This window comes from Petaurus breviceps, unplaced genomic scaffold, assembly GCF_028583685.1.
Source record: "Petaurus breviceps papuanus isolate PSGF00001 unplaced genomic scaffold, PetGlider_PUasm1.0 551, whole genome shotgun sequence".
Classification (NCBI taxonomy): Eukaryota; Metazoa; Chordata; class Mammalia; order Diprotodontia; family Petauridae; genus Petaurus; species Petaurus breviceps.
In genome coordinates this window covers 1,166,485-1,190,706 of record NW_027186372.1, presented here as the reverse complement: position 1 = coordinate 1,190,706, position 24,222 = coordinate 1,166,485, and the positions used below count along the sequence as shown (strand labels likewise).

The following is a 24,222-nucleotide window of genomic DNA, read 5'->3' as shown; positions in this document are numbered from 1 at the left end:
CTCTCTCTCTCTCTCTCTCTCTCTCTCTCTCTCTTTCTCTCTCTCTCATTTCACCCTGTCCATTCTCAAAACTGTTTTGTTCCTGTTTTTACCTATCCCAATATACCCTCTCTTCTATCACCACCCTCTTCCCCTCCTCTCCTATAGAGTAAGATAGATTTCTATATCCAACTGAGTGTGTATGTTATTCCCTCTTTGACCCAATTCCAATGAAAGCAAGGTTCAAGCACTCTCCCCCACCTTCCCGCCCTTCCCCACCACTTTATAAGCTCTTTAACTACCCTTTTATGTGAGGTGACTTATCCCATTCTACCATTCCCTTTCCCTTTTTCCCAATACATTCCTCTTTCTCACCCCTTTAATTTAATTTAATTTTTATGTTAATTAGCATATTGTTTTAATTAATTATCCCAGCATATTCAACTCACACCCATGCCCTCTGTCTTTGTACAGTCCTTCTAATGCCCTAGGAATGAGAAATGTTTTAGCATCTACAAGTGTCACTTTCCCATGTAGGAATGAAAACAATTTAACTTTATTGAAACTCATATGATTTCTTTTTCCTGCTTAGCTTTTTATATTTCTCTTAAGCTTTGTATCTGAAATTCAAAATTTCTGTTCAGCTCTGGTTTTTTCATCAAGAATGCTTTAAAATCCTCTTTTCATTGAATATCCATTTTTTTCCTTGAAATACTATACTTAGTTTTGCTGGATAGGTGATTCTTGGTTCCAGTCTTGTCTTCTTCTTCTTCTGAACATCATATTCCAAGTCCTGTGATCTTTAAATGTAAAAAACTGCTTATCTTGTGTTATTCTTCTGTGGCTTCATGACATTTGAATTATTTCTTTCTGATTCCTTCAAGTGTTTTCTCTTTGACCTGGGAGATCTGTAATTTAGCTATCACAGTCCTGGGAGTTTTCATTTTGGGATCTCTTTCAGGAGGCAATCAGTGGATTCTTTCCATTTCTAGTTTACTCTCTGGCTTCAGAATATCAGGGCAGTTTTCCTTGATAATTTCTTGAAAGATGATTTCTAGGATATTTTATTTTATCATAGTTTTGAGTAGTCCAATAATTTTTAAGTTCTCTCTCTTGGATCTATTTTACAGGTTAGTTGTTTTTCCAATGACATTTTCCACATTTTCTCCTATTTTTTCATTGTTTTGATTTTTATTTATTTTCCTTAAGTGTTTTCTAGAATCATTCACTTCCAATTCCCAGTTCTGATTTTAATTTTTATTTATTTTGTTTTTAAAGCCATTGGGGTCAAATAACTTGCGCAAGGTTACACAGCCAGTTATTTCTGGGTGTGGTGCTAAGTGTCTGAGCCTGGTTTCGATTCCCAAGTCATCCCAACAGTAGAGCCGGTGCTCTTACTCGCTGAGCCACCTGGCCACCCCTAAGCAATTGGGGTTAAGTAACTTGCTCAATGTTACACGGCCAGGTGTTTCTGGGTGGATGCTAAGTATCTGAGCCCGGATTCGATTCCCCAGGTCATCCCGACACTGGGGCTGGTGCTGTTACTCGCTGTGCTACCTGGCTGCCTCTTAGTTCTGATTTTTAAAGAAATATTTTCTTCAGAGAACTTTAGTACCTCTTTTTCCTTTTCCATTTGGCCACTTTTACTTTTTAGGGGTTCTTTTCACTGAATTTTTATACTTCTTTTTCCATTTGATCAATTCTTTTTTTTTCCACACTTTTTTCTTATCAGATTTCCTTTACTTCTTTTACCATTTGGTTTACATTGTTTTTTAAGGTGTTATTTTCCTCAACATCTTTTGTGCCCCCTTCACCAAACTGTTGACTCTTTTTTCATAATTTTCTTCCATCACTGTCATTCCTCTTTCCAATTTTTCCTCTGCCTCTCTTGATTTTTAAAATCCTTGTTGAGCTCTTCCGTGGCCTGAGACTAGCTCATATTTTTTGACTTTGTTGTCCTCTTCTGAGTGTGCATTTCGATCTTCCTTGTCACCACAGAACTTTTTATATTCACATTTTTTTTCTAGGTTTTCTTCATTTTTCCAGCCTACTTCTTGACTTTTAACTCTATGCTTCCAGGGTAGAGAGTGCACTTTCCCAAGTTTTAGGGTTTTTGTGAAGCTGTTTTCAGAGCTGCTTCTGGAAGTCTGAAAGCTTTCAGTCTTCCAAGGTGGTATGAGGTGTGTGTTTACTCCTCTCCTGGCCTGTACTCAGGTGTATGGACAAGTAGAAACACTCTTTTCTGCCCTGGAACTATGAACAGGGTCCCAACTCCCTTACAGCTGCAAGTTCTGGTTTGTTAGTGCTCCTTCTAGCCTGGTACTGCCCCCCCGCAGTGTGACCCAGATCCAGATATGGGCAGCACAACAGTCTTGGCCCTAGAGCCAGCAAAGAAACCCCTGTAATCTCCTTCTGACCAGTTGTCTCTTCCCCTTACCATGTGTGGGCTGAGAGCTCTGGAAGCAGCCACTGCTATTGCTGCTGATTCAGCCACTCCCTAGACCTGCTCCCAGTCTGCTGAGATCTAGTCAACACTGGTGCAGACTGCGCTGACTGTGCTGCACTGGCACCAAGGCGCAACAGACCTGGCCTGCTGACCTTTGAAGTTGTCTTGGGCTGCAATATTGTTTCATTCTATCTTTTGTGGGCTCTTCCACTGCAGAATTCTTCTGGAGGTATTATTTTAAGGGGTTTGGGAGGAGGATTTGGAGAGCTCAGGCAAGTTCCTTCTTCTTCACTGCTATCTTGGCTCTATCCCAAGTAAATTTTTTAGAAAGCCCCTTGGTAACTTCATTTGGGGAAACTATCACAGGTATGGGTCATAGTGGCATTTTGTTTTATAATCAGCCAAAAATAAATGAGAAAAATTTGAATCAATTCTCTCTGGAGTCAGGCTGCCCCCACAAATGACCCTAGTTCATGTGAATTCAGAGCAGAGGGTGAGTAGAGTCCTCTGATACAAAGGGATGATCTGCATATAAAGGCATATGGAAAATGAATACAGAATAATTTTGAAGGAAAGTCACTTGCAGGTAGGGTAGATAAGATGTTTCACATAGAAGATGGTGCTGAGCTGAGCTTTGAAGGTAAATAAGGATGCTAGGTGGCACAGTGGACACAGCACTGGGCTTAAAATCAGGAAGACACCTTCATGAGTTCAAATCCTGCCTCAAACATTTATGATCTGTGTAATCCTAGGCAACTCACTTGACCCTGTTTGCTTCAGTTCTTCATCAGTAAAATGAGCTAGAGAAAGAAATGGCAAAGCATTTCATTATCTTTACTGGGAAAGTCCACAAATTGGGGTCTTGAAGAGCTGGACACAGCTTAAACGACTCAATAGCAAGGATGCTAGAGAGTTAATGAGAAGAAAGGGCATGTACTAGGCATAGAGGATATGCAGTGCAAAGATTAGATTATGTAATGTCCTATATTAGGAACACTTAGAAGATGATTCTGGCCAGAGTGCTTAAAGGGAAGCAATGTGTCATAAATCTTGAAAGAATAAACTTTGACCATATTGTGAAAGGCTTTAAATGCCAAACAAAAGACAACAATACACAAACCTTGGAAGAAGAGAAAAACAAATAGAGAAATTATTTCCAAGGGAAGATTGTCTCCAACTAGGAAAGATATAAAGATCTTGAGAAACAAAGAGGGGAACAGATTTCCATAGCCTACTTGTCTTGATCTATCCAGCTCATTGCTTCTAAGAATTCTGTTTTGCAGAAGGGAAAGAACAGGACGCTTAAGCTGCAGCACCCAAGCGGATCTCAGCTTTCTCTGCGAGTCATTGGTTTGGGCCCTTTGAGAAGTACTTCTAACAATCTGGCAAAATTGGGATTTTAAATTCAAGCTGTAAGAAAGATCTCACAGATAAATGGAAGGAAAGGGAAGATGGCAAGAGGCTGCGTAGGCATATGTGTAGGCAACTAGGTGGCACAGCAAATGGAGTGCTGGGTCAAGAGGAAGGAAGACTTGAGTTCTAACCCAGCTTCAGACACGTATTAGTTTTATGATGCTGACTGAGTCACTAACTGATGTTTGCCTCAGTTTCCTCATCTATAATATGGGGATACCTTCTAGGATTTTTGGTAGGATCAAAGCAGGTATTGCTTACAAAACACTTGCCACAATGTCTGGCACCCAGAAGACACTATATAAATAGCAAGTATTATACTATTTTTATTAAAAGAGATACTACTTAGTTCCAATTTGTGATTTGATTTCTCATTCTGCCAGTTGTTCAATACCCGCATTGAAAATGAATACAGAACATGTTCTTCAGAGTCAAATCAGAAAATTACTCCCCACGGCAGCCAGTTATGCCCCATTTGGATGAAAAATTTAGATCAGCTGATGAATTGATATTTTCCTCTCAAAGAAGGAGATAGAATCATTGCAACCATTTAGACAAAGCAGGACCTCAAATCCAAAAGACAGGAAGATGCCCAAGAAAAATATTCATAGCTCTCTGTGGCTAAATAAAATAACATAGAATCTGAGCAGCTACCAAGTATGTCCAGTAATTTGGACAGAAGAGCTTAAAAACTGTCTGGACAACATGATTTCCTAAAGGAAAACAAAAAGGAAACATCTGAATATTTGCGGTTGCCTTGTCAGTAAAAAACAAACAAACAAACAAACTTACTAAGCACCTACTATATGCCAGGTACCATGCTAAGTGCTAGAGATATAAAGGCAAAAAAATACTTCCTGGCCTTAATGAGCTTAAAATCTAATGGGTAAGACAAGTCTACAACTATACACAAATAGATATAAACAAATAAATTGAAAAGGAAATCAGAAGAAAATGATTAAGATTATGGGAGACTGGGCAAGAGTTCTCTTGAGTGATTTAAATGAGGAAATACAGCAACAAAGGATTGTTCTGGGAAAAGCTGCTTATAATCATACCCAATTCAGGGTTCCACTGTAGTTGCTGAAATATGTTGTATCGAAGGAGGATTTTGTTATCCTTGTTAGAGTTAGTTTCTCAAGATCCATGGCCATGGAAATGTCTAATTTCTTTTCTTTTTTTAAAAATTTTTTTGGTCTTTCTTAATTTGTTTACTTTTATTTTACAAGATTCAGTTCCACAATTCTTTGAGTTTCAAATTTTCTCTCCCTCCCTCCCTCCCCCACCATGGCTGCATACAATCAAGTATGGAATCTGCAAATACTTTCACATTAGACATTAGTCAGATTATAAAGAAGGATTGTATCAGATGGAATGACCAATGGGAAAGAGGAAACAAAACCAAACAAGAAAAAGAAAAAGAGCAGGTAGTTTGCTTCAATCTGGATTCAAGCTCAGTTTTCTCTGGACGTAGACATCTCTCTCCATCATGAGACTTTTGGGGTTGACTTATAATGCTGAATTGCTGAGAAGAGTCCAATCTACCAAAGATGGTCATCACATATATATATTGTGTCTGTAATTGTGTACAAATTCCTCCTGGTTCTACTCTTCTCACTCAGCATCAGTTGGTATAAGCCTCTCCAGGTAAATATGAAGACAATCTGCTCCTCATTTCTTATAGCACGATAGTATTCCATTACATGCTTATACCACAACTTCTTCAGCTATTTCCCAATTGATGGGCACTCCCTTAATTTCCAATTGTTTGCCACCACAAAAAGAACTGCTATAAATATTTTCGTACATATGGGTCTTCCTCCCACTTCTATGATCTCTTTGGGATACAACCCTAGAAGTGGTATTGCTGGGTCAAAGGTTATGAAATTATTTATAGCCCTTTGGCATAATTCTAGATGGCTCTCCAGAATGGTTGGATCAGTTCAAAACTCCACCATCAATGCATTAGAGTAGCGATTTGTCCACATCCTCTCCAGCATTTGTCATTTTCCTGTTTTGTCATCTTAGCCAATCTGACTGGTGAGATGTGGTACCTCAGAGTTGTTTTCATTTGCATTTCTCTAATCAATAGTGATTTAGAGCATTTTTTCATATGCTTATAGATATCTTTAATTTCTTCCTCTGAAAACTGCTTGTTCACATCCTTTGACCATTTATCAATTGAGGAATGACTTGTTTTCTTATAGATTTAACTCAATTCTCTGTATATTTTAGAAATGAGTCCTTTATCAGAGACATAGATTGTAAAATTTCTTTCCCAATTTTCCACTTCACTCCTAATCCTGGTTACATTGGCTTTGTTTGTACAGAAGCTTTTCAATTTGATGTAATCAAAATTATCCATTTTGCATTTTATAATGCTCTGTAATTCTTGTTTGGTCATAATGTCTTCCCCTCTCCACAAACCTGACAGGTAAACTGGGAATGTCTAATTTCCTGCTGTTTGATAATAACTCCCAGAATAGTCTCAAGGATCCTAGATTGTAATTCTTAAAATCATAGTTACAGACAGTCATAATGCGGCTGGGCCATGAGATAAGGGGGTGACATAATTGATATTTACTAAACTTGCACAGAATGACAATATTGCTAAATTTAACCTGTGAGCTTAATGTTGGCAAGATGACTTCTCTGTCTGTTTGCCCTATAAAAGCAGGTGGGCATTAGTCAGTGAGTGGGGAGAGACCATGGGGAACCCACCGGGGAATCTGTGTGTTCCTCAACTGACCCCCACTGAGGCTGGAGGGGATTTAGGGGTGTGCCTGTCTTGATCGACCTCACTGAGATGTAGGGGTAGCTATTGCCCCCTTCTCACTGGTCCCTGCAAGAAGGGGGATTAGGGAATGTTGTAGGAATTGGTTCTCTTAGCAACCATCTGAGAAGACCAGACTGGAATAAAGCTGATTATGAACCCCTCCAAAGCTGCCTGTCTGTCGGACCAGTTTAAGAGTGAACCTGCTAGAGACTAGAGACTGAGAACTCCAGTGCTTCCTCTGTGCTGTCTGTGAAACATATGCCTACTTCAATATTATAATAATAATAAAAGTAATAATTAAATCTAGCAATTACATAGTGCTTACAGGCTTGCATCAAGATATGTTATCTCCTTTGATCTTCTCAACCACCCTGGGAAATAAGTGCTATTTTTACTTCCATTTTACAGAGAAGGAAACTAAGAGAGCTTAAGTGATTTGTATTGACTTACACCGTCAATAAGTAGGAAGGGTTTGAACCCAGATCCACCCTGACTATAAGTCCAGTACTCTTTTCACTGTGCCACCTTGCTATCTCCTTTCTTTCAGACTATAGTTGCTATTCTAAAATGAAGTGGTTCCTTTTCATCAGCCATCTAGGCTAAAACTCTCATAATCTGACTTCCTTAAATAAGTTGAATACTTTCTCTCATACCTTGTGCTTCCTATCTACCAATAATAAGTTGCAGGTTATACCTAGCTAGCCCCTAGTGTTTTGGTTTTTGTTTTTTAATAGCAGATCAGATGCTGCTAATTAATATTGGGACAGCCAATTGCTATTACTGGTGCCTGTATGCATGTATGAAAAATAAATTATAAGTGCCAGCAAATTTATTTTTTAATGTAAGAACCCTCTCAGAAAGGTGTGTGGAGAGGAGGAGAAACAGAATTCTGAATCTGCCTCCATAACAGGCAGAAGGAGTGGCCTAGACTGCAAAAGCCTCTGGGATTTTGAGTTTTTGCTTATTTCTTGATGTAAGGAAATGTCATCTATTGGGGAACAGGTTGGGACTTGGAGAACCCAATGAAAAAGAGGAAGAATCCAGGGTACCTCAGCAGCCACAGAATAGACAAAAAGTACCTGATGTGCAATGAACTGCTTCTCCTGAACATCTGTGATCTACCCAAACACATTCATTTCCTTACGGTTGTTTATATTCTGAGCGCGCAAAATGATAGCCCTGGCAGTTTTAGCTACATAGAAGAACGTTGTATGGGAAGGTTTGGGTGGTTATTTTGTTGTTAATGGGTCCGGGCCTGGAAACGTAGTATCTGGTCTATTGTTAGAGACTTTTCTCTAATTGAGAGTATATTGTATGAGGCATTTATCCAGTGTTTTACTACTTGTATACTCCTTGAACCAGAAATGTGAAGCAAAATGGAGAACTATTCACTCACTCCTTAAGATACTAACAAAAATGACTTCCACTATAGACTCCTGGGCATCCAAAGGAACATTGAAGAAGGAAAATAGAAGGAACAGTTGTGATCCCAGTTTCCCTTCTATTCTGATTTCCTAAACCTTGTTATAAAATGACACTTAAACCTGTGTCTCTAATAAAGGCCTCATTTCTAATATATAAAAAGAACTGAGTCAAATCTATAAGAATATCAGTCATTCCCTAACTGATAAATGGCAAAAGTACATGAACAGGCAGTTTTCAGAGGATGAAATTAAAGATATCTATAAGCATATGAAAAAGTGTTCTAAATCACTATTGATTAGAGAAATGCAAATCAGAACAACTCTGAGGTGCCACATCTCACTGGCCAGATTGGCCAAGATGACAAAACAGGAAAATGATGTATGCTAGAGAGGATATGGAAAAATTGGAACACTAATCCATTGTCGGTGGAGTTGTGAACTGATCCAAGAATTCTGGAGAACAATCTGCCCATAGAGCTATAAATAAGTGCATACCCTTTTGACCCAGTAATACCACTTTTAGAATTGTATCCCAAAGAGATTATAGAAGTGGGAGGAAGACCCATCTGTACAAAATTATTTATACCAGCTTTTTTTGTGGTGGCAAAGAATTGGAAATTAAGGGAGTGCCCATCAATTGGGGAATGGTTGAACAAGTTGTGGTATATGCATGTAATGGAATACTATTGTGCTACAAGAAATGAGAACCAGACAGACTTCATAATAACCTGGAGAGACTTATATAAACTGATGTTGAGTGAGAAGAGCAGAACGAGGAGAAATTTGTACACAATTACAGACACAATGTATGTATGATGACTAACTTTTATAGACTGGACTCCTCTCAGCAATGTAAGGTTGTAAGTCTACTCCAAAAGACTCATGATGGAAAGAGATATCCACTTCTAGAGAAAGAGCTGCAGAATCTGAATGCAGATTGAAGCAAACTACCTGATCTCTCTCTTTTGTTTTCTCTTTCCCATTGTTCATTCCATTGGTTACAATCCTTCTTTACAACCTGACTAATGTTTAATATGAAGATATTTGTAGATTCTATGTTTGACTGAATGCCACCATGGGGGAGGGGTTAGAGGGAGGAGAAGAAAATTTGAAACTCAAGGGATTGTGTAACTGAATGATGTAAACTAAAAGTAAATAAACAAATTAATTGACAAAAATAAACTGTAAGTAAGCCTGTGTAGCTGGATGACAGGGGAGGAATAAGGTGTAAGAGGCCTAGAAAGGTAGCAAGGGGCCAGGCTGTGAAGAGCTTTGAATGCCAAACAGAATTTGTGTTTGGTTCTAGAGGTAATGGAGAAGCATTACAGCTCTCTGAACAGTGGAATGCTGTGACTCGACACGCACTTTAGAAAGATCTCCCAGCCAGCTACGTAGAGCCTGTGTTGGAGTAGGAAGAGCCTTGAGGAAGGGCGATGGGTTAGAAAATGGTTGCATTAGTCCATCTAAGAGGTGATGAGGACTTGAACTAGGGTGGTGGCTATGAGTAGAAAGGGGAGTGAGGTGTATACAGGAGATACTGACCATATGAAGGATGACAATGAGGGAGGATGGTGCTGTTACTCAGTATCAACAGAGAAGTTCAGAAACAGGGAAAATTTGGTGGAAAGGACAAAGGGCTCTGTCTTGGACATGCTGACTTTGAGATACCTATGAGACATATAGATCTGGGAATCGTTGACATAGAAATGATCAGTGTATCCATGGCAGCTGATAAGATCCTCTATTGAGATAGTAGAGAATGAAATGAGAAGGGGACTTGGGACAGAGCCTTGAAGGCATAATATGGATGAAGAACCAATCAGCAAAGAAAACTGAGAAGTGGTCAGATTTACCTGAAGTATAAGGAATTGGAGAACTGGGGTATAACGAAATTATACCTAAAACATTACAAATCTGGTCATGCCCTTTGACTAAATGATACCTCTCCTAGGCCTATCCCCCAAAGAAATCAAAGAAAAAGAAAAAGGACCCATATGTACAAAAATATTTATAGCAGCTCTTTGTTGCGGCAGCAAAAAACTAGAAACTAAGGGGTGCCCATCACTTTGGGAAGGTCTGAATAAAGTGTGATATATAAATGTAATGGAATACTGTGGTGCTATTAGAAATAATGAAGGAGGTGCTATTATGGAAGCTTAGGGAGACTTATATGAACTGTACACAGATGGAAATTAGAAGAACCAGGAGAAGAAATTATATTATTAATAACATTGTACAAGCAGTTTCAAAAGACTAAACAATTCTGACCAATGTATTGACCAGTCATGATTCCTGAAGACCAATGATAAAGAATGTTATCTGGCTTCTAACAGAGAGGTAATAGAATGAGACCACATCTTTTTATATAGTCAATACAAGTTTGCTTTGCATAACTATGCATATTTATTACAAGGATTTTGTTTTTCTAATTTTTTCATTGGGGTGGTGTAGATGTGAGAGGAAGACCAAACAAATGCTGCTTAATTTTTTAATTAATAAATAGAACAATAAATTCTTCTTTGATAAAAATAAATGATATCTAGTTTTCATAAAGTTTCCATAGGTTTCCTCTCCAGAGGGTAGAGCACTGGGCCTGGAGTTGGGAAGACCAGAGTTCAAAATTCAGTCTTAGATACATACTAGCTGTATTACCCTGGGTAAGTCATTTTTCAAAATATTTTTGAGATACACTGTTTCCTAAAGCTAAGGCCTAGCAAGAAGGCTGTGCCCTGAGCTTGGCATAATAATAATCCTTTGTGCACAGGATGATATCACCTTCTGGAAAAGAGTATTGCTTGGATCAGCATCAGGTGTTCAATGAGCAATTTAGCTCCCCCTATTTCCCAGGGCCATCCATCACATCAGCCATCACACATACCTGTCCCTTGTCACTGACGGGTACTATACTCTTGTTCCTGTCATAGAACTCTGGTTCTGTATTTGACAAGGTGGTCTTAACCCCTAAGGCTTGAGACTGACTGTTCCCATAGCACCCAAGAATGCCTGCATTGTCCCAGGAAATGCCAACCATGAGAACTATTGCAAGACCTAAAAATAATTATGTTGTGTGCCAACCCCTTTCATGTATGCAGGTGGCCCCAGCTTTAGCAGTATTAAGCCCTTTCTTAGGGGGGATGACCTTCCATATGTGTACATCATTTTCCTCATTCTAAAATTAATTAAACTTCTTTTTATGCCCTAATTTTCCTGTCTCAAGCCTTTTCTGTTGGTTTGGCTCCTGCTACCCACAGGTTGGATCTTGGTTCCGGTTCTGTTTACATCATTTAACGCCCATTTTGCCTCAGTTCCTGATCTATAAAATGGGTGGATACTGGAGAAGGAAATGAGAAATCACTCCAGTGTTTCTGACAAGAAAACCCCATGGACTTCTCCATGAGGACATGAAGAGTTGGTCACAATCCTATTCAATAATAAAAATAAGGTTCCATACATAAGAAAAATATAAAATTTGCAAATATTTTATTTATACCATAACACTGAGGTACTCATTCTATATACCACACAGTCACAAGTCATAGATAATGTATGATGTATCTTTTTTTTTGGCTTTTTGGAGGGCAGTTGGGGTTAAGTGACTTGCCCAAAGTCATGCGGCTAGTAAGTGTGTCAAGTGTCTGAGGCAGCATTTGAACTCAGGTCCTCCTGACTCCATGGCCAGGGCTCTATTCACTATGCCACCTAGCAGCCCCAATATATGATGTATCTTAAAGGAAGAAGAGAGTGTTCAGCAATGAGAGTAGATAAGAATGGCTTCCCTTCATTCATTTGTTCCCTTTTTACTAGTTGAGCTCCTTGATTGAAGCTATGGGGGTTTTTTCTGTGACCTTTCTCTGTATCTCTAGAGCTTAGTACAGACCCTGTACCTCTGTAGCCACAAGTTCTGCAGGGGAAGAGAATGGCTGAGAAATCCCCTTCCCTACCCACTGGAAAGTCCAAGGGAGAACTGGAGTTGTCTGTGTTCCCGCTCCAAAAAAAGGCTGCTTCAGAAATATTCTGGAAGCTCTCTCCCTTCTATAACTACAGACAATAGTGTGGCCCATTACTCTTGACTCAGTCATTCATCATTTTAAACTTCCATCCCCATCTTTGGGGGACATGCATGTTCTTTAGCAAGGGGTCAGGATATATGTCGGAGTGAAATGGTCACAAATGCATACAAAGCTCCATGGGAAATGTTCCAACCCAACTCAATCTACATACCATCTCCCCCAACATAATATAAACTCCATGAGATCAAGGACTAAATGTGGTGCATGTCTTTATATCTGCAGTGCCTATACATTTTCTAGCACACAGAAAACATTTAATGAATGACTGATGAATCATTGGTTGGTTTTCACCTTCCACCCACTCACTGATCCTAGCAGCCTGGCCTGGTTATTCCCAGTAGCCACCTCATTGGGCCCTGAATATCAAAACCACCTTATGGATCCTTGTTGAATCCTATGCCTCTTAACTAAAGCAGAATCTTCTTAAAACCTAGGCATAGTTCACAGAGAGAGTCAAACCTGATGTGAAGGAGGCATGTATGTCTTCATAATATCATATGATTCTGCATGGGATTGTATCCTAGATGTCATCTAATATATCAGTCTGATTTATAGAAAAGCAAGCCAAAACTCAGGCATGCTCTGGGTCCTGCCTAAAACTGAAAGTAAGTAGCAGAACAAACATTCAAATCCAGGCCTTCTGGACCCGGGGAAAGACAGTATTTTGCCAAACGATGTAACCTTAACTGTCCTCATATACCTTATCAAAACAATTCATAAGTATTTCATAAAGATAGCAATCTCACACATTTCCTTCTCCAGGAAACTCATCTTTGGGAAGTCTCATTATGTTGCAAGACTGAATCTACCTGGTGCTCAAATCTCATCATTAATCTCTGTCCCTCTAACTGAAGGACAGAACCTTGGGCTCCAGGACTGCAACTGGAGGAGGTATGTTTTCCTCCACTTTCCCCATCAGCTACATTGGTGTTGGATTTCTTTGGAATTTCCCATTATGCTCCTGTGTCAGGAGATCCTTCCCTCTTGCCCATCCCCCATCAGTACACACTTTTAACTTTATTTTATCTGCTTTCTTCCTCTATTAGATTTTAAACTCCTTGTCTGTGTTTTTATTTGTATTTGCATCCCCAGCCCTTATCACAGTGCCTGGAACATAGTAGGTGATTTAAAAAATCTTTACTGACACTTCCCTAAAAATGGACATATTGGTCTGCAAATAACTTAAATATCATCCAACCCAGCCATCTTCTGTTATTGTTAAGCAAAGTGACATCCTGAGAAGTTCAATCATCTGTCCAAAGTCATCAAGGTTAGAAATGACAGGGCCAAGATTCAAATCCAGGTCTTGTGAATCTAAATTTAGGGAAGCTTTTTTCCCATTGAACCTAATTGCCTACTTCAACATGGAAAAAAATTGAAGTCTAACATAGGAAATTAGCTTGGCTGAGATCCTAGGGGAACAGACTTTGAGTCAGGACTCAAATACATCTCTCTTGCTAACACAGTTTTCTACCCTTTCAACTGCATTGTTTCTCTAAGAAATTATTTTCTTAGTCATATATGTATATATACACATATGTATATATACATGTATGTATATATAACACATATTTTATTTTTAAGACTCTCCAATTTTACTCTTAAGATGTTCTTAAGAAATAAAGATTGTTGAATCATAAGGAGGAACCATGAAGATCACAAAGTCCAAAACCTTCCCTTTAGCAAATAAGGGTACTGAGACCCATTCAGAAAGCTAGATAAAAGACAGAATTTGAAAGGAGGCCCCATGACTCATCACCAAGGGGTTATTCAGTAGCTGACATCAAGTATCAGGTGGTATTGTTTAATCATGTCCAACTCTTCATGACCCCATTTGGTCTTTTCTTGGCAAAGATACTGGGGTGGTTCGCCATTTCCTTCTCCAGCTCATTTTACAGATGAGGAAACCGTAGCAAACAGGTTAAGTGACTTGTTTGGGGTCTGACAGCTAGTAAGTATCTGAGGCTTGATTTGAACTCAGAAAGATGAGTCTTCTCCACTCTCTCCACTGTGCCATCTAGCTGCTCCTCAAGATATTAAAGATCCAAAGCAAACCCCAAGGATATCCCATTGCTGTGTCTTCTGCTTGGTTCATCCACCCCTATGCTTAGGAGAGCACACAGGAACGTTGTTAGGGGTCAGCAGTCAGGAGACAACAAGTGCCAGCATTTATATCGCACTTCAAGAGTTTATAAAGGACTATACACGTTTTCTCATTTGAACCTCACAGAAACCTTGTGATAGGTGTATTATTGTGCTCATTTTATAGATGACAAACCTGAGGCTGACAGAGGTGAAGTGTCTTGTACAGGAGGCACACAACTTATAAGTGTCTGAGGAAAGATTTGAACCGAGGTGTTTCTGACATCAAGTCCAATTCTGAAGGAAACAGGGTTTCAAGAGGTGCAAAGGAAGGTGAGTAAGAATTACAGGCAGTAGGAAGCAGCAGAAACCAGATAAAAAGCGAAATCTTTGCATTCAGAATCCAGAGTGCTTTTCATAATATCATCTAGTCACAGGGAAGGGGAGAGGGAACAAACATTTTTAAGTGTCTACTGTGTGCCAAGCACTGTGCTAAGTTGTTCTTACCTCATTAACCCCATTTTATGGCCGAGGAAATTCAAGCCGACAGGTTAAATGACTTGGCAAGAGTCACACAGCTTTTAAAAGTCTGAAGATGGCTTTGTGCTCAAGGCTTCCTGACTTTAAGCTCAGCTCTCTTATAAAATCTCTCCCATAGAGCTCCACTCTTGGAGTAAGGAAGACCTGACTTCAAATCCAGCTATAGACCCTAACTAGCTGTGTGACCTTGGGCAAGTCACTCAACCTCTGCCTCAGTTTCTTTATTTCTAAAATGGGAGTAATAATAGCATCTACTTCCCAATGTTGTTGTGAGGAACGAATGAGATAATAATTGTGAAGTGGTTAGCACAGGGCCTGGCACTGAGTAAGTGCTATATAAATGTAAGCTATTGTTACTATTGCTATTATTAATATTTGGAAAAATAGGTATCATAATAGCATCTACCTCTCAGGGTTACTGTGAGGATATGGAAATAATGACGACAAAGTGCTTAGCACAGTGTCTGTCACACAGTAGGTGCGATATAAATGCTTGTTATTATTATAATAGTGGCAGAATTTCTACCTGAAAGTCACATCGGAGATCATCTTAACTGAACTCGCTCTTTTTCCCAAGTGATTAAACAAAAGCCCAGGGAAGGTGAGCTGCTTGCTCAAGGCACAAAAATGATTAAGTTGAATAAGCAGAGACTCCACCCCAAGTCTTTTGACACCTAATCCTGTGATCATCTTCCTACACTTGGAGGCCACCATTTTGTCATGCCTCAATACCATTCACTTGCCAGTAAGGTTATGGCTGATATTAGATTTTCTAAGTTATCGAGAAGAGAAGCACCTTCCTCTGACCTCGACCTTCCCACCACTTTCTGAGCTTCCATTGAGGACAGGCTACTAGGGGCCAGCAGGATGATCCTTTTTTATCTGCCCCAGCACAAGGTCAACTTTCACCCCTAACTGCATCTTCCTACCTAATCATTGACTTCTTCCATGTCAAGAACTTCCAGTGGGAAGAGAATTAATTTTCCCTTTGACCTTAAACCTTCCACCTCCTGTTCCGCCTGTCCTCTAAAGGAAGAAGGGAGCAGGACTTCAATCTCCTGCAGAACTCTCTCCGGCCCAATCTCTAAACTGTGAGCAAAGAGAAGGGAAATAGGGCCTCCCATCTGACCACGTGGCTTCCTTCTTGTGTTGCCCTCTTCTCCTGCTTAATTTCTAGTCTCTACTGGGAAGAGGACTAATGTCTTTCATCTAAAATTTCACATATCTCACATGTGTCCATACCCATCATCACAGTGATTATGACCCCTAAATGATCTATACCCCATTCTCCATCCTCTATTAGATTCTTTATTCTCATTTCCCTCAACTCCCCCACACCAAAGTCCCAACCAAGTTACTATGGCCCCTTCCAAGGCACTCTCTGAAATCTCTTTTCAAAGGCAACAAAATTCCCTTCACCCCAAAATCTTTTCCTTTCCCATTCCTCAAACCTTGGTTGACTCTATCTCCCTCAGTCTCCTATCCTCTCTGTTTGGATCGCTAAAAGACAAAGCACCAAACTCCTCCCTGTGACTTCCTTTATAAAGGGCAAAAGCTGAACTCTCCATCACTGCACTTTGCTTCTACTGCCTTGACTGGTTTCAACTCCACAAATCAAGAGATCCTTTCACAGGGTACCAAAACAGAACTCATTATCTTTCCCCTTCAAATTTTCAAATGTCCCTATGACTACCAAGGTCAATACCATCTTCTTGGTCCCCAGGCTCAAAACCTAGGTGCCATCCTCAATTCCTCACTACCTTTCACCCCATGGGATTTCCAATCTGTTGCTAGGACCTGTTGATTTCACCTTTGCCATGTCTCTTGAATATGCCTCCTTCCGTGCTCTGATACTGCCACTACTCTATCTCGTGCAGGAACTCACACCTGGAATATTCCAATAGCCTGCTCATGGATCTGTCAGCTTCAAGTCTCTCCCCACTCTAGTTCATCCTCCATTCATCTACTAAAATTATTTCTGCTGAATTGGTCCAACCAGTTCACATCCCTAATCAAAAAAAAAAAAATCCACTGGCTCCCTCTTAACTCTAGGTTCAAATTCAAAATCGTCTGGTTTTTAAAACCCTTTATATTCTAGCAACCTTCAACTGATGCCATTCTAGGCTTCTTAGACCTTACTCCTGCCACATACTCGTCAATAACATAACACTGACCTCCACAAATAAGATACCCCATCTCTCAGCAATGGGTATTTTCTCTGGCATGAAGGATTAAGCCTGGAATGCTTTCTTTCCTGATTTTTATCTACTGCTTCCCTCGATTTCATCAATGTCCACTTAAAATTCCATCTTCTACAGGAATCCCTTCCTAATCTCTCTTAATTCTAGTACCTTCCCTCTTTTAATTATTCTTTATTTTTCTTGCATATAGGATGTTCATATGTATTTAATTTTTGTTTCCTCCATTAGATTGGTATCTCCTTGATGGTAGGGAGTATCCTTGCCTTCCTTTTGTTTCCATAGTCCTTAGCATACTGACAGGAACATAGTAGCTGTTAAATATAAATTCTTATTGACTGGTTTCTGGAGGAATGGTTTTGTTATTTTTGGAGGGTCTGTGAAATTTAGAGTTTCAGGGATTAACTTAAACATGTGTACTGTGATTTTAAAACATATTAAAGAGGAAAGTTTTTCTTGGACCTTGGGAGAATGATTCTTTTGTTACTCTCAAAGGTCATTTCCTGGTTCAGGAAAAAAGACTATGGAATAGATCCATTTCTGGGACAAAGAAAGCTCTTGATAAATTTTACTTTTTAAAAAATTCCGTCCTGTATTCTAGCTTGTCAAGATCTCTTTAGATCCTACTCTGTTATTCAATTTGCTAACTACCCTTTCAATCTTTTTATTCTCTGAGCAGTTGATAAGCATGCCACTCTACTGTCACCCAGGTCATAAGCTACTGAACAGGACAAAACTGTAGGATCCTTAGTATGCAATTGCAAAATATGTGGCAATGCCTTCTTCTTAATTTTCACTGGTAAAATCATGCCAGTTTCTGATGCCAAACCACTGGACAGTGCCAAGGACTTGGTTGACAAGAACATTCTTTTCTGGGTCTTCAGCAGATGTTATATTATAGCATCCACAGAAGTAGTCACTAGATCCTATCTCCATGGAAGTTGCTCCCTGGGTTAATATTAGGCTTCCTGGTCTAGACTGGGACAGGATTAGTGTTGTAAGTATTTCTGCCATTTCAAAATCTTGGCTTTACCTGCCAGGCAGTGGTAATTGGTCAATCATTTGTAGTTAATGTAAAGTGTGCTCCTTTTCCAAAATGATTGATCTTTTTAATAATGACAATGAGAGAAAGTAGTCTAAGTGGCACTATTATTCCCAAGGTTCTTGGATTCAACATCCTAGGCTGTTTCCATGTAGACCACAGGAAAGTCATAATCTTTTTGGATAAGGTACAATTTGAATTGTATGGATAGGAAATGGATGGGTAGGAATTCATCAGGTAAAGAGGGACAGTAGAGTAGTCTAAGTTTAGGGAATAGCGTGAGAAAGAGCCAGAGGCAGATAGTCCAGGATACATAGGCACAGGAAAAGCTGCCAACCTTGGCCATACAGAGGATAGGGAAACATAACATAAGGTTGTAAGGTATAGTAACCTTAGGTTGGGGAGAGCCTTGTGCTCCAAGCAGAGAAGTTATAACTTTACCTGGGAGACTATAGAGAAAGATTTTTGAGCAAAGATATTGCCAACAGCTGCAGGAATGGGATGGGGGTGTGGAGAGGATTACCAAAGACTTCTCTGATATTCCTTAGCTTGTCTTCCCTCCGACATCTCATGAATGAACAGAAAACCAAAAGCTCAATCTACTTGCCTTTCTTTTTCAGGCACTGTGAATTCCAGTAGCAGATGTGGAATGGCAGACCCTTCTACAGCAGAGAGGATGACTCAATCCAGGGTCTTGATGGGAAGCATTATGGAAGTGTTCTGTGTGCAAAGTCTTCTTGTGACTATGAAGAGGGCCAGCAGGAACTCTGTTGTAGGCTGTCTGGGGAAAAGTCCCTTTGCATAAGGCAAGCCTTTATTACCATTCTCTGATTTCTCATCTCTCTAGCATTATTTTCTACCAGGGGAAAGTAAGTCTCTCCCAGGCTTGATTGACTTTTTTATGAGCATATATTGGCATCCAAAACTGCAAGCAATATTTTGGTTCTATTGCAGGGTAGGACTCTGGGCTAATATTTGAAGAATCTTAGAACCTTAGATGTTCAGACTTTTTGCCTGTGCTTTTAATTTGTATTGACAGTTTTTATTTTTATGCCACCTTCATTTCCAAGCATAACTTTACCTCCTTCTTACCCATTGATTCATCCCTTATCACCGAGAACAAAAATTAGAAAGGGACAAAAGTTCAGAAAAGTTCACAAAAGGGACAAAAAGATCAGAAGAAAAACCCAACATATTAACTGAGATCGACAGTATGTTTAGTTTTCTCAAATATTCTGCAAAGAATGGAAAGAAGTAAATTTTCTAAATTCTTATCCAAGATTAACCTTTGCCATTAAAATTGCAATAATTTTTTCCATTTGCATGATTGTAGTGACAGCCTATAGTTTTCTTGGTTGAGTTTACTTAATTTTGCATTGGGTCACTCAAGGCTTTTCATGCTTCTCAGATGTTTTTGATTCTGTACCTAAGATGATCGTTTGATGTGTATCTAGAAGAGACCTTAGAGATCATGAAATCAATCCTCCCTCATCTGGTAGATGAGTAAATACATCAATAGACAAGAAGTATCTCATTCAGTTATATAGTTAGTATGTAATACAATAGGATCTGAATCTAGAACCTTTGACTCCAGGTCCAGTATTACAATTCTTCTGCCTTCAAATATGATGATACTATGTATGGGTAATGGCATTAGAAACTAATTAAAGCACACAAAAAAATTAATTTAACTTAACTACTGGGAAGCTCAAGAAATATTTGATCTAGCGCTGGAAAGAAGCTTGTGCCAGCTTCCTCTTTTCAGAGATGAGAAAATTGAGGCCTAGAGATGTTAAGTGACTGGCCCCAGTAACCATAGAGAGTTAGAAGAAGGCCTACGATTCTAGCGTAGGCCATTTGAGGCCACAGTGAGATCTTTTTCTATTGTATTATATTCCTCTCTTTTCAGGAGTCTATGTCCTTTTTCTCTAACTTACAGAGAAAAAAAAGGAAGCTGAAGACAAGAAAAGCATTAAAGAAAAAAATTAACAAAGAGCAGGTAAGGGACAGCCCATTGTGATTTAGTGACTCAGTGGCCAACAGCTGAGAGTGGTTAGTAAAACAAACAAACAAACTGTGTGTTGTATATGTATATTTTTATGCATGTATATATATGCATGGATGTATGTATATATACACATACAACAGCTATAACATACAATATATAACATGTAACACAGTGGATAGAGCACTGGGCTTTGAACAGGAAGATTCTTCAAATCCAGCTTCAGTCACCAACTGTGTGACTCTGGGCAAGTCACTTAACCTTGTTTGAGTCAGTTTCCTTGTCTTTAAAGGTCTGGGGAAGCAAATGGCAAAGCACTCCAATATATTTGCCAAGAAAACCCCAAAAGGGGTCATAAAGACTTGGAAAGTACTGAAAACAATTGAACACGTGCATGCATGCATGCATGCATGCATGTATGTATGTATGTCTACAAACCATTCATTTGAAAATAAGTTTCCTGCCATGGGTTGAACCACATCCACTTTGGTGACTCAGAGGTGATTTCTGAAGGGAAAGAGAGATAAGATCAATAATTTTGGCAGAAGTATTAGCTCTATCACTGTTATCTGGCAGAGACACTAAGTACTGGGAAAGGCTGGAATCATTAAAGAAAGTTGTGGAGACCTAAACTCCATTGTGGCATGCTTGTTAGTTATGCCCCCTTTCTCACAGAGTCAGAGATGAAAGGAACTTTAGGGATTATTTAGTTTAATAGCTTTTTTTTTTTCATAGATCAGGAAAATGAGACCCAGAAAAGAGTGAAGACTTGTCCCTAAGATTCTGCAGTGAGATAGCAGACCCATGTTTGAATCATTAGCTGTTAATAAGTCCCAGTGAAGCTTTGTTTCAATTTCCCATGACGATAACTTAGCCTGAATGTCAATATTGCTAGCCTCATTTTACCGATGAGAAAACTGTTGTTATGAAGATAGCTGTTGTTGAGTCATTTAGCTCTTCATAAATTTAAGCAATTATAATAGTATTGAGTCCAAGAGAGAGCACGTTGTAGTGGAGGGCATGAACTTGGACTCTGACACCCTAACTTAGAATTCTGGCTTTGCTGTTTACTGAATGACTTGCAGCAGGTGCCTTCATCTCTTTGGACCTGGGTTTCTTCTGATGTAAAATAACTGGTTTCACTAGATAAGCCCCAAGGTCCCTTGGTGCTCTTCTGTAAGATGCTGTTAAAACATTAGAGACTGTGCCTTTTGACTCAAGCAATGAGCGACATCTAGTGTTCAATGTGGAGTACAATAAAGGTTGGCCAGGGTGTGATTTTAATAGCAATATTAACAACTCATGTTTTTATAGAATGCTGAGGTTACAAAGCATTTTCCCTTCAACAATACGGACAGATACAGGTTAAAAAAATAATTTATCTTTATCCTCTTGAGAGCAGCCCAGAAATATGGGAGCATCTCCAAGAATATACTTCATGTCAACAGAAAAGTCTGGAAGCCGTGAGTTGTACCAAGGTGCGATGGAAAGAACACTGGACGACAAGGTTGGGAGAGTTGGGTTCAAGTTCTTGTTCTTCCATCGACTTCTCCTGTGACCTGGAAAAAGTCATTTCGCCTCTCTGAGGTTCTGTTTCTTTATCTTTTAAATAAGGGGTCTGAACTAGACAATCTCGAAACACCTTGTTTCTTGGGTTCTAACCGCTTTTATTGGAAGCAGAGAGATGCGGACAATGCCCCAAATGCTGGACTTGTAGCCAGGAAGACTTGAATTCCAATCCTTCTCAGCCATATAACTAAGAACAAGACGTCAACCATCTGAGCTTCAGTTCCTTCCTTTGTAAAATCAAGATAATACTTCTAAATCTACCTCGCAGGATTATTATAAGGCTTAAAGGAAATTACTCCATGTGTGTCTGTATACATAAAACTATACCTATATATATGTACATATATGTATATTTCAAAGGTATCTATAGCTATAGCTAATCTATATATTGCTATCATCTATGTGTGTGTCTGTATACACAAACCTATACCTATATATAATATATACATATATGTATATTTCTAAGGTAACTATAGCTATAGCTAATCCATATATTGCTATCATCTATCTGTCTTGAATTTTGGGAAACCCTGGAGGGAGATATCCCTAGATATCTATATCTACCTACATTTATATCACTATATATATATATGTGTATATATATATATCTGCATCTCATCTCCACCCTCCAGAGTGAATATAGATATCTATATAGATATACATATCTTCCCCAAATACGTCCTGTTCCAAAAAATCTTAATGAAATATTCGTGCACATCTACCTAGATAGACATGTATATGAATGGATAAATGTATATATGTGCATGTATATGTATCTAACTAGCTAGAGAGATAGACAGATATCTTTCCTCTGGGTGTATATATGTATATTATTGTGTCTTATATTTAAGATGTATACAGGCTTTATATATATACATATATACATTATCCTCTAAAATCACACCAATCATATTTGAACAATTTAAACTCACCCAGAATGGTAACACACACACACACACACACACACACACACACACACACACACATATATTTTTTTTTTTAAGCAATTGGGGTTAAGTAACTTGCTCAAGGTTACACAGCCAGGTGATTCTGGGTGGGTGCTAAGTGTCTGAGGCCAGATTCGATCCCCAGGTCATCCCGATACTGGAGCCGGTGCTCTTACTTGCTGTGCTACCTGGCCGCCCAACATATTTTCTTATATAAATAAGATCAGTGAAGTGAGTATCACAGTCTAATGGATAATGGAAAATATGTCTGCACCAGACAGATCAATCCCATTCAGGTCCCAGATGGCAAGATCCACCTCAGTAAATTTGCCATGTGCCAAGATAGGGTCTATAAATGGACTGATTATGTAGCCCCAAAATTATTGCCTTGGGTAAGTCTCTGTCTCCCTGGGTCTCCTTTCCATCACCTATAAAATGATAGAGTAGGATTAGATAATCTTTAAGGTACTTTTCAGTTCTGTATCAATGATTCTATGAACTTTGGTTATAATCAAACATACTGGGTACTTCATCCATGACTACAAGACTCAAATATTTAATGGAAGTTGAACTTCAATAAGAATTTCTAAAATGACCATGGATTTAGAAAAAGCATTTCCTTTTTCTTTTTAGAGGGTCATACATTTATTATTTAAGCTGAAGGGGGTTGGGAAGGGACCTAGAGAAGAGAAGAAAGGAGGAGACAGGGAGATGCGAGCCTGTCATCTGTGTCTATTCTAGATGGGGTTGATCCTGATTTCTGAGCCTTGGTCCAGGGCACACAATGAAACGCACTGTAAGATGTGGTTCCAGAGGTGCATGTTCAGGAAAACATCGAGGGTGGCCAGTTACACACCCAAGCAGAGAAGGGGGCTGGGATTCTCCTTGGATCAGCAGCTTGGCTTCCTTGTAGGAACTGAAGCAGAGTGATAAGTTCCATCTCACTTATTCCAGCTAAAGAATTCTTTTGTTGCCTCTCTTAACTGTAGCAGCAAGAATGCCAAGCGTCCTCAGGGTTTGCTGCTACCACAGGTTCTTGGATCTGCTTTGATAAAGGAAAGCAACTCAAAATGGGTTAACAAGCTTACTTTAATCAGTCAAACATGTATCGTTTACCTCGTTCAGGGGAAAAAGGTCAGCACTCTGAACTTCAAAGTATACAGGAAGAATTATCAAGACAGAAACAGATCAAGTAGACAGCTTTCCAAACTGGCCAGCCATTACATCCATACCCAGTCAACATCTGGGTTTCCACATCTGGGTTTTTCAAAGCCGGGGGGCTCTGGACAACGGCTTCCCAGAATTCAGATCAAATCACTGAACACTTCTCAAAGTGAGCCCCAAAACAAAGCTACACATCAGGGCTTATATAGCCTTCTCCTGGCTCAGAGAATGTAACAACCTTATTGACCCACTGGCCAATCAAGAAGTATCTACTGAAAAACAAGCCTCCCATCCCAGGCTCCAGGTGCACTTTAGCCTAGGGGCAGGGAAGATCTTCAAATTTACATTCCCATTACATTAACTTCTTGTACTAGTTTCTAGTTTCTTTGAATATGCATCCAACCTGTAAGCTGCCTGCTCAAGAGGGCTACATGCTGCTCTCAGTGAAGGTAATCTAATCCAGGTAAGGCTGTACATCTCTCGTTAAATCCTTTAGGTTTCTACTGAGGTTTACTGCAATATCTTTTATTTCTTGATACTAAAAGCTAGTCAGTTTGTTCATATTAT

At 39.3% G+C, this 24,222-nt stretch overlaps 1 protein-coding gene across 1 annotated transcript in view; it reads right to left on the bottom strand.

The window, feature by feature from the left end:
* Positions 1–24,222, bottom strand: part of LOC138172836 (double-headed protease inhibitor, submandibular gland-like) — a 39,772-nt gene that overhangs the window by 15,415 nt on the left and 135 nt on the right. The gene's annotated exons all lie outside the window — the stretch shown is intronic.